General features: G+C 50.8%; 2 protein-coding genes across 2 annotated transcripts in view; one reads left to right on the plus strand and one right to left on the minus strand.

The window, feature by feature from the left end:
- LOC123767553 (CD82 antigen) overlaps positions 1-12,490 on the minus strand; it is a 690,815-nt gene that overhangs the window by 304,738 nt on the left and 373,587 nt on the right. The window contains exon 2 of the mRNA XM_069310377.1: positions 3,490-3,591. The gene's annotated coding sequence lies outside the window, so the exon portion shown is untranslated. The remainder of the gene's footprint in view (positions 1-3,489; positions 3,592-12,490) is intronic.
- LOC123767767 (uncharacterized) overlaps positions 1-12,490 on the plus strand; it is a 672,233-nt gene that overhangs the window by 132,598 nt on the left and 527,145 nt on the right. The gene's annotated exons all lie outside the window — the stretch shown is intronic.

The following is a 12,490-nucleotide window of genomic DNA, read 5'->3' on the forward strand; positions in this document are numbered from 1 at the left end:
CTTGTGATCTTACTGCAAGCCATATTAAGCCAGATGTACTTGTTGGGTTGTAAGTGTGTGTAGGAACAGCGGAGAAAGATAAGACGGCGGGAATCTTACCTGGAATGTGAATCTGGAAGGCTGGAGAAGTCGTTGACAGAGGGAGAGAAATACTCACTCAGGAAACGGAACGTTCAAAAGAAATAAACTAAACTATTTGGTAAATGTTAATGTTATTAATGGAGTATATGAATGGTGCAGAAAGTATGGATGAACTTGTGAGCATTAAGGTAAAACTTCCATCCAAATGTGAATGAGGAGACAAAAGAGAGGAAGCAGAAAGAGCACAGCATGAAGACGAACCTTCTCTTATTAGGTAATTTCAGCAAACACAGGCAAGGTTGGGGGTGAAATGAGGTCATTGAAATCCTGAAGTTAAAACTTACCAGGACTGACAACCTCCGTCTAGCAGCCTTGAAACAAGTACAATAGACCTGAGGAAAAATAACAAGGTAAATGTGAAAGGGATATAGAAGAGAATAAAGGCGGTGGGAGAGGAAGAGAAGACAACAAAGGAAGTGGAGAGACAGAGGAGAGAATTTAACAGAGATTTGTGGAGGAAGAATTCGGCCAGTTAAAACTTTTGTTGGTGTAGCAAAAGGTTCCGAGTGAAACAAGATAATCAAGGCTGCTAGGCTGCTCTAAGGTCAGTCTTAGAGGCTGTGAAAACTCCACACCTCGTGATTAGCACACGGCAGAAGCAGGAGAATGACAGATCTGCGGTGTTCAACAATCGTCCAGCGGGAGACACATGGTAAATAAGAAGAGAGACCAAAATTAGATCACACAAATTCTACCCAAAAGTCAGATCGTAAATGCACCAATGAGAATGAAACAGGCTAGGTAGGTTTTAGAATGGAAGAAATCGACCAGTGAACATTATTTTTACACACTGCAATCCGATTAAATATATACTGTCAGAAAAAGAGATGTTTGGGGAATGAACGGAAGTACCATGCAGTATTTATTTGACAGTATTTGTCTTAGGAGGTTATAGTGTGGCGAGTAATGTCAGGGAGACAAGCAAATAAGAAATGCAAAGAGTCCAGCCAATGGCACAAACCGTGCACAAGAATATCTTGAGAGGTTATCTTGAGATGATTTCAGGGCTTAGCATCCCCGCGGCCCGGTCCTCGCCCAGGCCTTTTTTTTTGTTTCACATTCCCAGGAAGCAGCCCGTAGCAGCTGTCTACCTCCCAGGTACCTATTTACTGCTAGGTGAACAGAAACACCTCAGGATGAAAGAAACTTTGCTTATTTGTTTCCGCCTCCACCGGGGATCGAACCCGGAACTTCAGAACAGCAAAGAAGTAAATCTAACAACAGAAAGTAGTACAGAGTGAGATAGTGAAGCTGGCCAGCTTAATGGCGGCTCCCATACAAACAGGAAGGCACAAGTTTTTGTTTATTGTCTACCACAGACGTGGCCACACATTAAAATGCTAACCAGCATATATACATTATCTTCTGTCCTCCGTGGACAGGGAACAAGACAACAAGGCACAAGTGACTATAGATCATTATACACCCCCCCCCCCTTTACCCCCATCAGACACGGATATGAAGCTACACAAACAACTTTCCCCCCTGGGTGGGGGGGGGGTGGGACAAAAGCCGCCTTGATGTGATAAGCAGCATAAAAATAATTTAAACAAATTCAGATGAAATTACAATTATAAGGGTAGAGCTACTGGAAAGAACAGCAGAAGAACACCGACACATTATTGCGATAACTGAAACAAAACTGTCAAGTGTTATAGGAACGGCAATGTTCTTATGAAGATATCTAATAAGATATCAGGACGGATCTAAGGACGGATCAGGTGAGGAGGGGATGAGGTGGTATGGCTGCTCCAGCTACGCTAGGGCCTTCAAGAAGTACAATTATGAGGGGGAACCTGAGCAACAAGAGTACATGCAAGGAGTAGCAGCAGCGGGAGACATTAAGGTAGAGGTAGCGGGGAATGACACTCCCCCGCCACACATGGAAAGGCCTAGGGGAGGTGTACGACAAATGCAATCAATTGCCTAAAGTTAATTAATGGAGAAAGTAGCTGCTACACTGGGAAGGGAAGCAAGAGCTGAAATTCTAATACATAGAGAAATCGGGAGTAAATAATAACGACCCCACGAGTGTGATGAGACATGAACAACGAATACTGCCGCACACGCACGCACTCCCGCACACATGCACACACGCGCACACACTCATGCACGCACACTCACGTGCGCGCACACACACACACACACACACACCGGTGACTGTGTGGACAGCACGCTGGACACGTAATCCTGTGCCCCGGATTCGATTCCCGACGCCGGCGAAAAGCAAAAATGGACAGTTTAGGGCTGCTTCCTGGGTGTGTGTGTGGGGGGGGGGAGGAATTTAGTTAGTAGATAGTAACAGTTGATTGACAATTGAAAGACGGGCCGAAAGAGCAGAGCTCAACCCCCACAAGTACATCTAGGTGAATACTAGAAGACTAGGTGAGTACACACACACACACACACACACACAGGATGCTCCCTGGTACCTATTTACTGCTAGGTGAACAGCGGCATCAGACGAAATGAAACGCCTCACCAAATGTTTGTGTCCCGCCCAGGGATCGAACCCGGGTCTCGAGTATGAGTCGGGAACGTACAGGCCCGCATGCAGGTTAGGTTTGACCTCAGCTCCGACGTTTCGTAATTGTTTACGGTAATCAGTGAAGCTCACGAATGACACGTCTTGTTATATATATATATATATATATATATATATATATATATATATATATATATATATATATATATATATATATATATAATATTAGTATATTTTGGTAGCAGTCTTTCCTGTAGACATATATTATTAAATATGACCGAAAAAGTAAGATTAATAATTCTAACACGAATTTTCTCAATCTTTCGTACATTTCTTTTCACTGTTGGAGGTAATTCAAAAATCAATTCTCCAAAATTCATTTTTATTTCTAGTCTTGATTGATTGAGAAAATTGAAAAACAGATTGAGAAAATTCGTGTTAGAATTATTAATCATACTTTTTCGGTCATATTTAATAATATATATATATATATATATATATATATATATATATATATATATATATATATATATATATATATATATATATATATATATATATATATAATATTTAGGCCCAGGCCTCAGCAAGGCCAGGGCCACGAATCGTCATACATTTACTCATCTATTTACAAAACCCGTACATCTTTCCTCACTCTTGGCCGCTTTGTTTACATGTCTTCAACAGTTCGAGACCACTGCATCACTGCGAGGTTGTATACACCAGCCATAACCTCCTTGGGGTTATGTCTCGACCCGCGTCAACTGTTTAATAGATAGACATGACACCGCCATGATTATAGGAAGATGTACAGGTTTCGTCAGTGTTGGGCAAATTCTTGGTGAATCCTGGTTAGCACTTACCGTGGTTAGTGAGATGGGGGGAAGGGGTGACCTCTAGTGAACTCTGGTGACCTCTAGTGACCTCGGGTGACCTGGGCGGGTCCTGGGCAGCCGGACGCTCGTCTGGTGAGAGAAAGAAAAATTTCTGTGTGATGTTGTTGTTGTTGTTAAAGATTCGCTGCTTGGAACAATCAATTCCAAGTAGCACGGGCTATGGCGAGCCCGTATTCTGTGTGATGACGTCTGCTGGTGAAGGATGACAGTGTCATGATATTTTGTCTGTGACGGAGTTGGCAACATTGACTGTTATCTTGGGCGAGGTCCAGGGTCGTGCTGGACTGTGTCGTGTTGGACTGTGTCGTGCTGGACTGTGTCATGTTGGACTGTGTCGTGTTGGACTGTGTCGTGTTGGACTGTGTCGTGTTGGACTGTGTCGTGCTGGACTGTGTCGTGCTGGACTGTGTCATGTTGGACTGTGTCGTGTTGGACTGTGTCGTGCTGGACTGTGTCGTGTTGGACTGTGTCGTGCTGGACTGTGTCGTGTTGGACTGTGTCGTGCTGGACTGGGTCGTGCTGGACTGTGTCGTGTTGGACTGTGTCGTGCTGGACTGTGTCGTGTTGGACTGTGTCGTGTTGGACTGTGTCGTGCTGGACTGTGTCGTGCTGGACTGTGTCGTGCTGGACTGTGTCGTGCTGGACTGTGTCGTGCTGGACTGTGTCGTGTTGGACTGTGTCGTGTTGGACTGTGTCGTGCTGGACTGTGTTGTGCTGGACTGTGTCGTGTTGGACTGTGTCGTGTTGGACTGTGTCGTGTTGGACTGTGTCGTGCTGGACTGTGTCGTGTTGGACTGTGTCGTGTTGGACTGTGTCGTGCTGGACTGTGTTGTGCTGGACTGTGTCGTGTTGGACTGTGTCGTGTTGGACTGTGTCGTGTTGGACTGTGTCGTGTTGGACTGTGTCATGCTCTACTGTGTTGTGCTGGACTGTGTCGTGTTGGACTGTGTCGTGTTGGACTGTGTCATGCTCTACTGTGTTGTGCTGGACTGTGTCGTGCTGGACTGTGTCGTGTTGGACTGTGTCGTGTTGGACTGTGTCATGCTCTACTGTGTCGTGTTGGACTGTGTCGTGCTGGACTGTGTCGTTTTGGACTGGGTCGTGCTGGACTGTGTCGTGTTGGACTGTGTCGTGTTGGACTGTGTCGTGCTGGACTGTGTCGTGTTGGACTGTGTCGTGTTGGACTGTGTCGTGCTGGACTGTGTCGTGCTGGACTGTGTCGTGTTGGACTGTGTCGTGCTGGACTGTGTCGTGCTGGACTGTGTCGTGTTGGACTGGGTCGTGCTAGACTGTGTCGTGCTGGACTGTGTCATGTTGGACTGGGTCGTGCTGGACTGTGTCGTGTTGGACTGTGTCGTGCTGGACTGGGTCGTGCTGGACTGTGTCGTGCTGGACTGGGTCGTGCTGGACTGTGTCGTGCTGGACTGGGTCGTGCTGGACTGTGTCGTGCTGGACTGGTTCCGAAACGATGACTGGCGGGGCGGGAATGTTCGTATCATTTTCCGATATTGTCGTTCCATGGTGGCGGCCTGGTGGTTCCTGCCGCCCCTCCACGACCCGTGGACCACCAGACACGACCCCTGGACCACCTGACACGACCCGTGGACCACCTGACACGACCCCTGGACCACCTGACACGACCCCTGGACCACCTGACACGACCCGTGGACCACCTGACACGACCCCTGGACCACCTGACACGACCCCTGGACCACCTGACACGACACGTGGACCACCTGACACGACCCGTGGACCACCTGACACGACCCGTGGACCACCTTCCACGACCCGTGGACCACCTGACACGACCCCTGGACCACCTGACACGACCCGTGGACCTGAAGGAGGCTGAAGGGTAAGGGAAGGAGGCTGAAGGTAAAGGGAAGGAGGCTGATGGGTAAGGGAAGGAGGCTGAAGGGTAAGGGAAGGTGGTTGAAGGGTAAGGGAAGGAGGCTGATGGGTAAAGGAAGGAGGCTGAAGGGGAAGGGAAGGAGGCTGAAGGGGAAGGGAAGGAGGCTCATGGGTAAGGGAAGGAGGCTGAAGGGGAAGGGAAGGAGGCTGAAGGGTAAGGGAAGGAGGCTGAAAGGTAAAGGGAAGGAGGCTGAAGGGTAAGGGAAGGAGGCTGAAGGGTAAGGGAAGGAGGCTGATGGGTAAGGGAAGGAGGCTGAAGGGGAAGGGAAGGAGGCTGAAGGGTAAGGGAAGGTGGTTGAAGGGTAAGGGAAGGAGGCTGATGGGTAAGGGAAGGAGGCTGAAGGGGAAGGGAAGGAGGCTGAAGGGGAAGGGAAGGAGGCTGATGGGTAAGGGAAGGAGGCAGAAGGGGAAGGGAAGGAGGCTGAAGGGTAAGGGAAGGAGGCTGAAAGGTAAAGGGAAGGAGGCTGAAGGGTAAGGGAAGGAGGCTGAAGTGGAAGGGAAGGAGGCTGATGGGTAAGGGAAGGAGGCAGAAGGGGAAGGGAAGGAGGCTGAAGGGTAAGGGAAGGAGGCTGAAAGGTAAAGGGAAGGAGGCTGAAGGGTAAGGGAAGGAGGCTGAAGTGGAAGGGAAGGAGGCTGATGGGTAAGGGAAGGAGGCTGAAGGGGAAGGGAAGGAGGCTGAAGGGTAAGGGAAGGAGGCTGAAGGGTAAGGGAAGGAGGCTGAAGGGGAAGGGAAGGAGGCTGAAGGGTAAAGGGAAGGAGGCTGAAGGGTAAGGGAAGGAGGCTGAAGGGTAAAGGGAAGGAGGCTGAAGGGTAAAGGGAAGGAGGCTGAAGGGTAAAGGGAAGGAGGCTGAAGGGTAAAGGGAAGGAGGCTGAAGGGTAAGGGAAGGAGGCTGAAGGGTAAAGGGAAGGAGGCTGAAGGGTAAAGGGAAGGAGGCTGAATGGTAAAGGGAAGGAGACTGAAGGGTAAAGGGAAGGAGGCTGAAGGGTAAAGGGAAGGAGGCTGAAGGGTAAGGGAAGGAGGCTGAAGGATAAAGGGAAGGAGGCTGAATGGTAAAGGGAAGGAGACTGAAGGGTAAAGGGAAGGAGACTGAAGGGTAAAGGGAAGGAGGCTGAAGGGTAAAGGGAAGGAGGCTGAATGGTAAAGGGAAGGAGACTGAAGGGTAAAGGGAAGGAGACTGAAGGGTAAAGGGAAGGAGGCTGAAGGGTAAAGGGAAGGAGGCTGAAGGGTAAGGGAAGGAGGCTGAAGGATAAAGGGAAGGAGGCTGAAGGATAAAGGGAAGGAGGTTGAAGGGTAAGGGAAGGAGGTTGAAGGGTAAGGGAAGGAGGCTGAAGGGTAAGGGAAGGAGGGTGGAGGGTAAGGGAAGGAGGCTGATGGGTAAGGGAAGGAGGCTGATGGGTAAGGGAAGGAGGCTGATGGGTAAGGGAAGGAGGCTGAAGGGTAAAGGGAAGGAGGCTGAAGGGTAAGGGAAGGAGGCTGATGGGTAAGGGAAGGAGGCTGATGGGTAAGGGAAGGAGGCTGATGGGTAAGGGAAGGAGGCTGATGGGTAAGGGAAGGAGGCTGATGGGTAAGGGAAGGAGGCTGATGGGTAAGGGAAGGAGGCTGATGGGTAAGGGAAGGACTTATCACCAGAAGGACTGCTGGTGATAAGAGCTGCTGCAGGACGCACTAGAGGGCAGGCAAGATGATAGGGAAGACCAGGGCAAGTGACAGGTGTTGAGTGAGTCATCAAGGATTAAGAATGGTGGAGGCAGGTGTTGAGTGAGTCATCAGGACTAAGAATGGTGGAGGCAGGTGTTGAGTGAGTCATCAGGACTAAGAATGGTGGAGGCAGGTGTTGAGTGAGTCATCAGGACTAAGAATGGTGGAGGCAGGTGTTGAGTGAGTCATCAAGGATTAAGAATGGTGGAGGCAGGTGTTGAGTGAGTCATCAGGACTAAGAATGGTAACACCTGTTGACCAGACCACACACTAGAAGGTGAAGGGACGACGACGTTTCGGTCCGTCCTGGATCATTCTCAAATCGATTGCCCATTCACAATCGACTTGAGAATGGTCCAGGACGGACCGAAACGTCGTCGTCCCTTCACCTTCTAGTGTGTGGTCTGGTCAACATACTTTAGCCACGTTATTGTGACTCATCGCCTGCAAATAGCAACACCTCACACATGTTCCATTTTGGATTCCGTAAACATGTGAACTTATTTTGTACGTTAGGAAAGTTATCGAATGTTAATTTACAGTGTTAATTGATAATGTTAATTTACAATGTTAATTTATAATTTAATTGAATCATTACCTTCAATTTAGTTTCCGCCGGTCACAACCCGCCAAACACACACCGAAACTACGACGTTGGTACAACGTTCGAACAAGTTTTAACACTTCCTAACCAGTTATAACAACCAATATAGCAAGTTGTAACAACGTTCTAATACGTGATAAACACGTTAAGCCAAGATGTAACAACTTTATTACAAGTTGTAACAAGCGGAAAATAGAGACAGTTTCGGTTTGTGTTTCCAGGGAATTGATGGTTTATTGGCATGAATTACATCTCTTAGTGCTAAGATTAGTGCGGTCATTCCATTCATATTCGTGTAGTCAATATCTAGGTCCATTAGCATCGATTTTCTTCTGGTTACGGGTTTCTTTATCTGTTTATCTATTGGGATGTTTCAATCGTATTAGTATATAGATTTTTTTTCATGTTTAATTTTTTTAATTTTGTTTTTCTGTGTGCTTTTAGCTGAGTCTTTCCTCATTGAAGACATTTTTCATAAGATTTTGTTTTAACTAGTCTAGTTTTTAGGCTCTTTACATCGTTATTTAGTAAGCGTAATTTTTTTTTATTTTGGAGAACACTATCTTTAGTGGTCTGTGTTTCTCTTCAGAATATGATCCAAGTCTTGTGTAGTGTCCACTGTCATCAACACTGTCTTATTTAATGTCTTTGCCAATACTGTTCAGTTTTCCTCTCTTTGCTCTCAAGCTTAATTCTTTCTCAGTGTCCAAAATACATTAAAAGTTTACCTCATTATGTGGTTTCCATTTGCAGTTTTCTGTACCTTAAACTCTCCTTCCTTTTTCTCAAGTTATCTTTTTGTTGTCGTTATTGCTTGTTTTTAGTCGCCTAAATTACCTCTAGTATTTCTTTGTTCTTTGTCTTGCTGACATAAGTTTCGGATATCTTTGCTGTGCTTTGTTCCAAAGAGACCTGGTGAGATTGCAGTTTTATCTCAAGATAAGTAAATCTTGAGTTTTATCTCAAGATTGCAAGATATCTCTGATTTCAAGGATATCTCTGATTTCAAGGATATCTCTGATTTCAAGGATATCTCTGATGTCAAGGATGTCTCTGATTTCATGGATGTCTCTGATTTCAAGGATATCTCTGATTTGAAGGATTATTTCTGATTTCAAGGATATCTCTGATTTGAAGGATTATCTCTGATTTCAAGGATATCTCTGATTTCAACGATATCTCTGATTTCAAGAATATCTCTGATTTGAAGGATTATTTCTGATTTCAAGGATTATCTCTGAATAAATCGTCAGTCATTTCAGCATTCCTGTTTTTATCTCACAATTCTGAATCATTTCTGTAAGTTTAGAATCTTTCCTAAACTCTACTGTAGTGGTTAGGATTTATAATTCTGTAGCTGCATTGGGTTATCATGTGATATCTTTACCCTCCTGGAGCCTTTATGTATGAGTACATGTGTTAATGTTTATCAACATTAGTATTTGTATTGTGGCGTTCGTAGTGGGTTGTTCTCGTTACATCCTCCTTCATATACAACTCATCCACTTGCCCATCCGTCCTCAGACTAAGTCCATTCCATCCAGCGGTCGACCCCAAAGACACATTCATCAATTTTAACATGCTGTTCATTCATAACAGGAATTTTCTCGAATATAAATTCATATTATTATATATTAGAATATTATGCATATTTAGGCATTGGTTAGGTTAGGTGTTTAGGTTCTGTTGGCGATTATTTGTATTTGTAGTACGTGGGTGAAGCATTTACAGCGTTGTGGTTCGAACAAAATTCGTCAGTGAAGCACTTGTTCCGGAAGTGTTCGAACGTCAGCAGTTGTGAGTCGTGTGTAAACAGTTTTTCATTCATAAACAGCGGGTTTGGCCGGTGCATGGAATGGTCTTTTGAGTCTTTGTTTATGAGGACGAGCTGCCACTTGAAGTAGTCGGTCCAGCAACGGTGTCGCTTCTCGCAGGGTCTGTGTTCGATCCCCGATGGTTCAAGTGATCGGGCAACGTTTCTTCCCTCCGTCCTCCTATCCCAGCTCCTCATCTATCCTCCTCCTCCTCCTCCCAAGTGTCTTAGCACTCTCTCTCATTATTACCTGTCCTTACCTTAAGCTCCACGAAGGCAATTTAATGATTGGACCTGTAATGGTGAGCTTAAGGTTATGACCAGAGTTGAGGAGAGTGTGGTGTTGACCCAGCTGTTGGACCAGCTGTTGGACCAGCTGTTGGGCCAGCTGTTGGACCAGCTGTTGGACCAGCTGTTGGACCAGCTGTTGACCCAGCTGTTGGACCAGCTGTTGGACCAGCTGTTGGACCAGCTGTTGGACCAGCTGTTGGACCAGCTGTTGACCCAGCTGTTGGACCAACTGTTGGACCAGCTGTTGGACCGGCCCGTCCCCAGCCCGTCCCTTGCCCGTCCCCAGCCCGTCCCCAGCCCATCCCCAGCCCGTCCCCAGCCCGTCCCCAGCCCATCCCCAGCCCGTCCCCAGCCCGTCCCCAGCCCATCCCCAGCCCGTCCCCAGCCCGTCCCCAGCCCATAGCCCGTCCCCAGCCCGTCCCCAGCCCGTCCCCAGCCCGTCCCCAGCCCGTCCCCAGCCCGTCCCCAGCCCGTCCTCAGCCCGTCCCCAGCCCGTCCCCAGCCCGTCCTCAGCCCGTCCCCAGCCCGTCCTCAGCCCGTCCTCAGCCCGTCCCCAGCCCGTCCTCAGCCCGTCCCCAGCCCGTCCCCAGCCCGTCCCCAGCCCGTCCCCTGCCCGTCCTCAGCCCGTCCCCAGCCGGTGCTGAGCTGCACAAGCCGTGGTTGTGCCTCAGACGCCCTCCACAAGTTATGGTCCTCTTGAGTACCACTCTTGCTTGTTCCCATATTCCTTTAGTGGTGTCTTAACGCGTCGACGGCCCGGTGATGTCTCCCTCAAGGTCCAGCTTTGTGGTTCCCAGAGATGAGGTCTCTCTGCCTGCCTGCCTGCCCCTCTGCCTGCCTGCCTCCCTGCCTCCCTGCCTGCCTGCCTGCCTCCCTGCCTGCCTGCCTGCCTGCCTGCCTGCCTGCCTGCCTGCCCCTCTGCCTGCCTCCCTGCCTGCCTGCCTGCCTGCCTGCCTGCCCCTCTGCCTGCCTGCCTGCCTGCCTCCCTCCCTGCCTGCCTGCCTGCCTGCCCCTCTGCCTGCCTGCCTCCCTTCCTGCCTGCCTCCCTGCCTGCCTGCCTGCCTGCCTGCCTCTCTGCCTCCCTGCCTGCCTGCCTGCCTCCCTGCCTGCCTGTCTGCCTGTCTGCCTCCCTGCCTGCCTGCCTGCCTGCCTCCCTGCCTGCCTGCCTGCCTCCCTCCCTGCCTGCCTGCCTCCCTGCCTGCCTGCCTCCCTGCCTGCCTGCCTCCATGTCTGCCTGCCTGCCTGGCTGCCTGCCTACCCCTCTGCCTGCCAGCCTCTCTGCCTGCCTGCCTGTCTGATTGTCTGCCTGCCTGCCTCCCTGCCTGCCTCCCTGCCTGCCTCCCTGCCGGCCTCCCTGCCTGCCTCCCTGCCTGCCTCCCTGCCTGCCTGCCTGCCTCCCTGCCTGCCTGCCTCCATGCCTGCCTGCCTGCCTCCCTGCCTGCCTCCCTGCCTGCATCCCTGCCTGCCTCCCTGCCTGCCTCCCTGCCTGCCTCCCTGCCTGCCTGCCTGCCTGCCTGCCTGCCTGCCTCCCTGCCTGCCTGCCTCCATGTCTGCCTGCCTGCCTGGCTGCCTGCCTACCCCTCTGCCTGCCAGCCTCTCTGCCTGCCTGCCTGTCTGATTGTCTGCCTGCCTGCCTGTCTGCCTGCCTGCCTGCCTGCCTGCCTGCCTGCCTGCCTGCCTGCCTGTCTGCCTGCCTGCCTGCCTGTCTGCCTGCCTGCCTGTCTGCCTGCCTGTCTGCCTGCCTGCCTGCCTGCCTCCCTGCCTGCCTGCCTCCCTGCCTGCCTGCCTGCCTGCCTCCCTGCCTGCCTGCCTCCATGTCTGCCTGCCTGCCTGGCTGCCTGCCTACCCCTCTGCCTGCCAGCCTCTCTGCCTGCCTGCCTGTCTGATTGTCTGCCTCCCTGCCTGCCTGCCTGCCTGCCTGCCTGCCTATGTGGGAACTCTGCCACTGCTCGCTCCTGTTTTGCGCAGATACACGCAGCGTGGAGAGTAACAGCAGTATTGTGTTTAAGGAGACCCAACGATATTGGAGGAGGGGGAGGGGGAGGGGGAGGGAGAGGAGGAACTCAGCAACCCTTGTGAGGAAAGATGGAAACATTTGCATAGCCAGAACACCTTGTTGATGGACCCCCACACCAGGACCCTCACACACCAGGACCCTCACACACCAGGACCACCACACACCAGGACCCTCACACACCAGGACCACCACACACCAGGACCACCACACACCAGGACCACCACACACCAGGACCCTCACACACCGGGACCACCACACACCAGGACCACCACACACCAGGACCACCACACACCAGGACCCTCACACACCGGGACCACCCCACACCAGGACCCTCACACACCAGGACCACCACACACCAGGACCACCACACACCAGGACCCTCACACCCCAGGACCCTCACACACCAGGACCACCACACACCAGGACCACCACACACCAGGACCCTCACACACCAGGACCACCACACACCAGGACCACCACACACCAGGACCCTCACACACCAGGACCCTCACACACCAGGACCCTCACACACCAGGACCCTCACACACCAGGACCACCACACACCAGGACCACCACACACCAGGACCCTCACACACCAGGACCACCACACACCAGGACCCTCACACACCAGGA

Source organism: Procambarus clarkii, chromosome 67 (genome assembly GCF_040958095.1).
Source record: "Procambarus clarkii isolate CNS0578487 chromosome 67, FALCON_Pclarkii_2.0, whole genome shotgun sequence".
NCBI classification, from domain to species: Eukaryota; Metazoa; Arthropoda; class Malacostraca; order Decapoda; family Cambaridae; genus Procambarus; species Procambarus clarkii.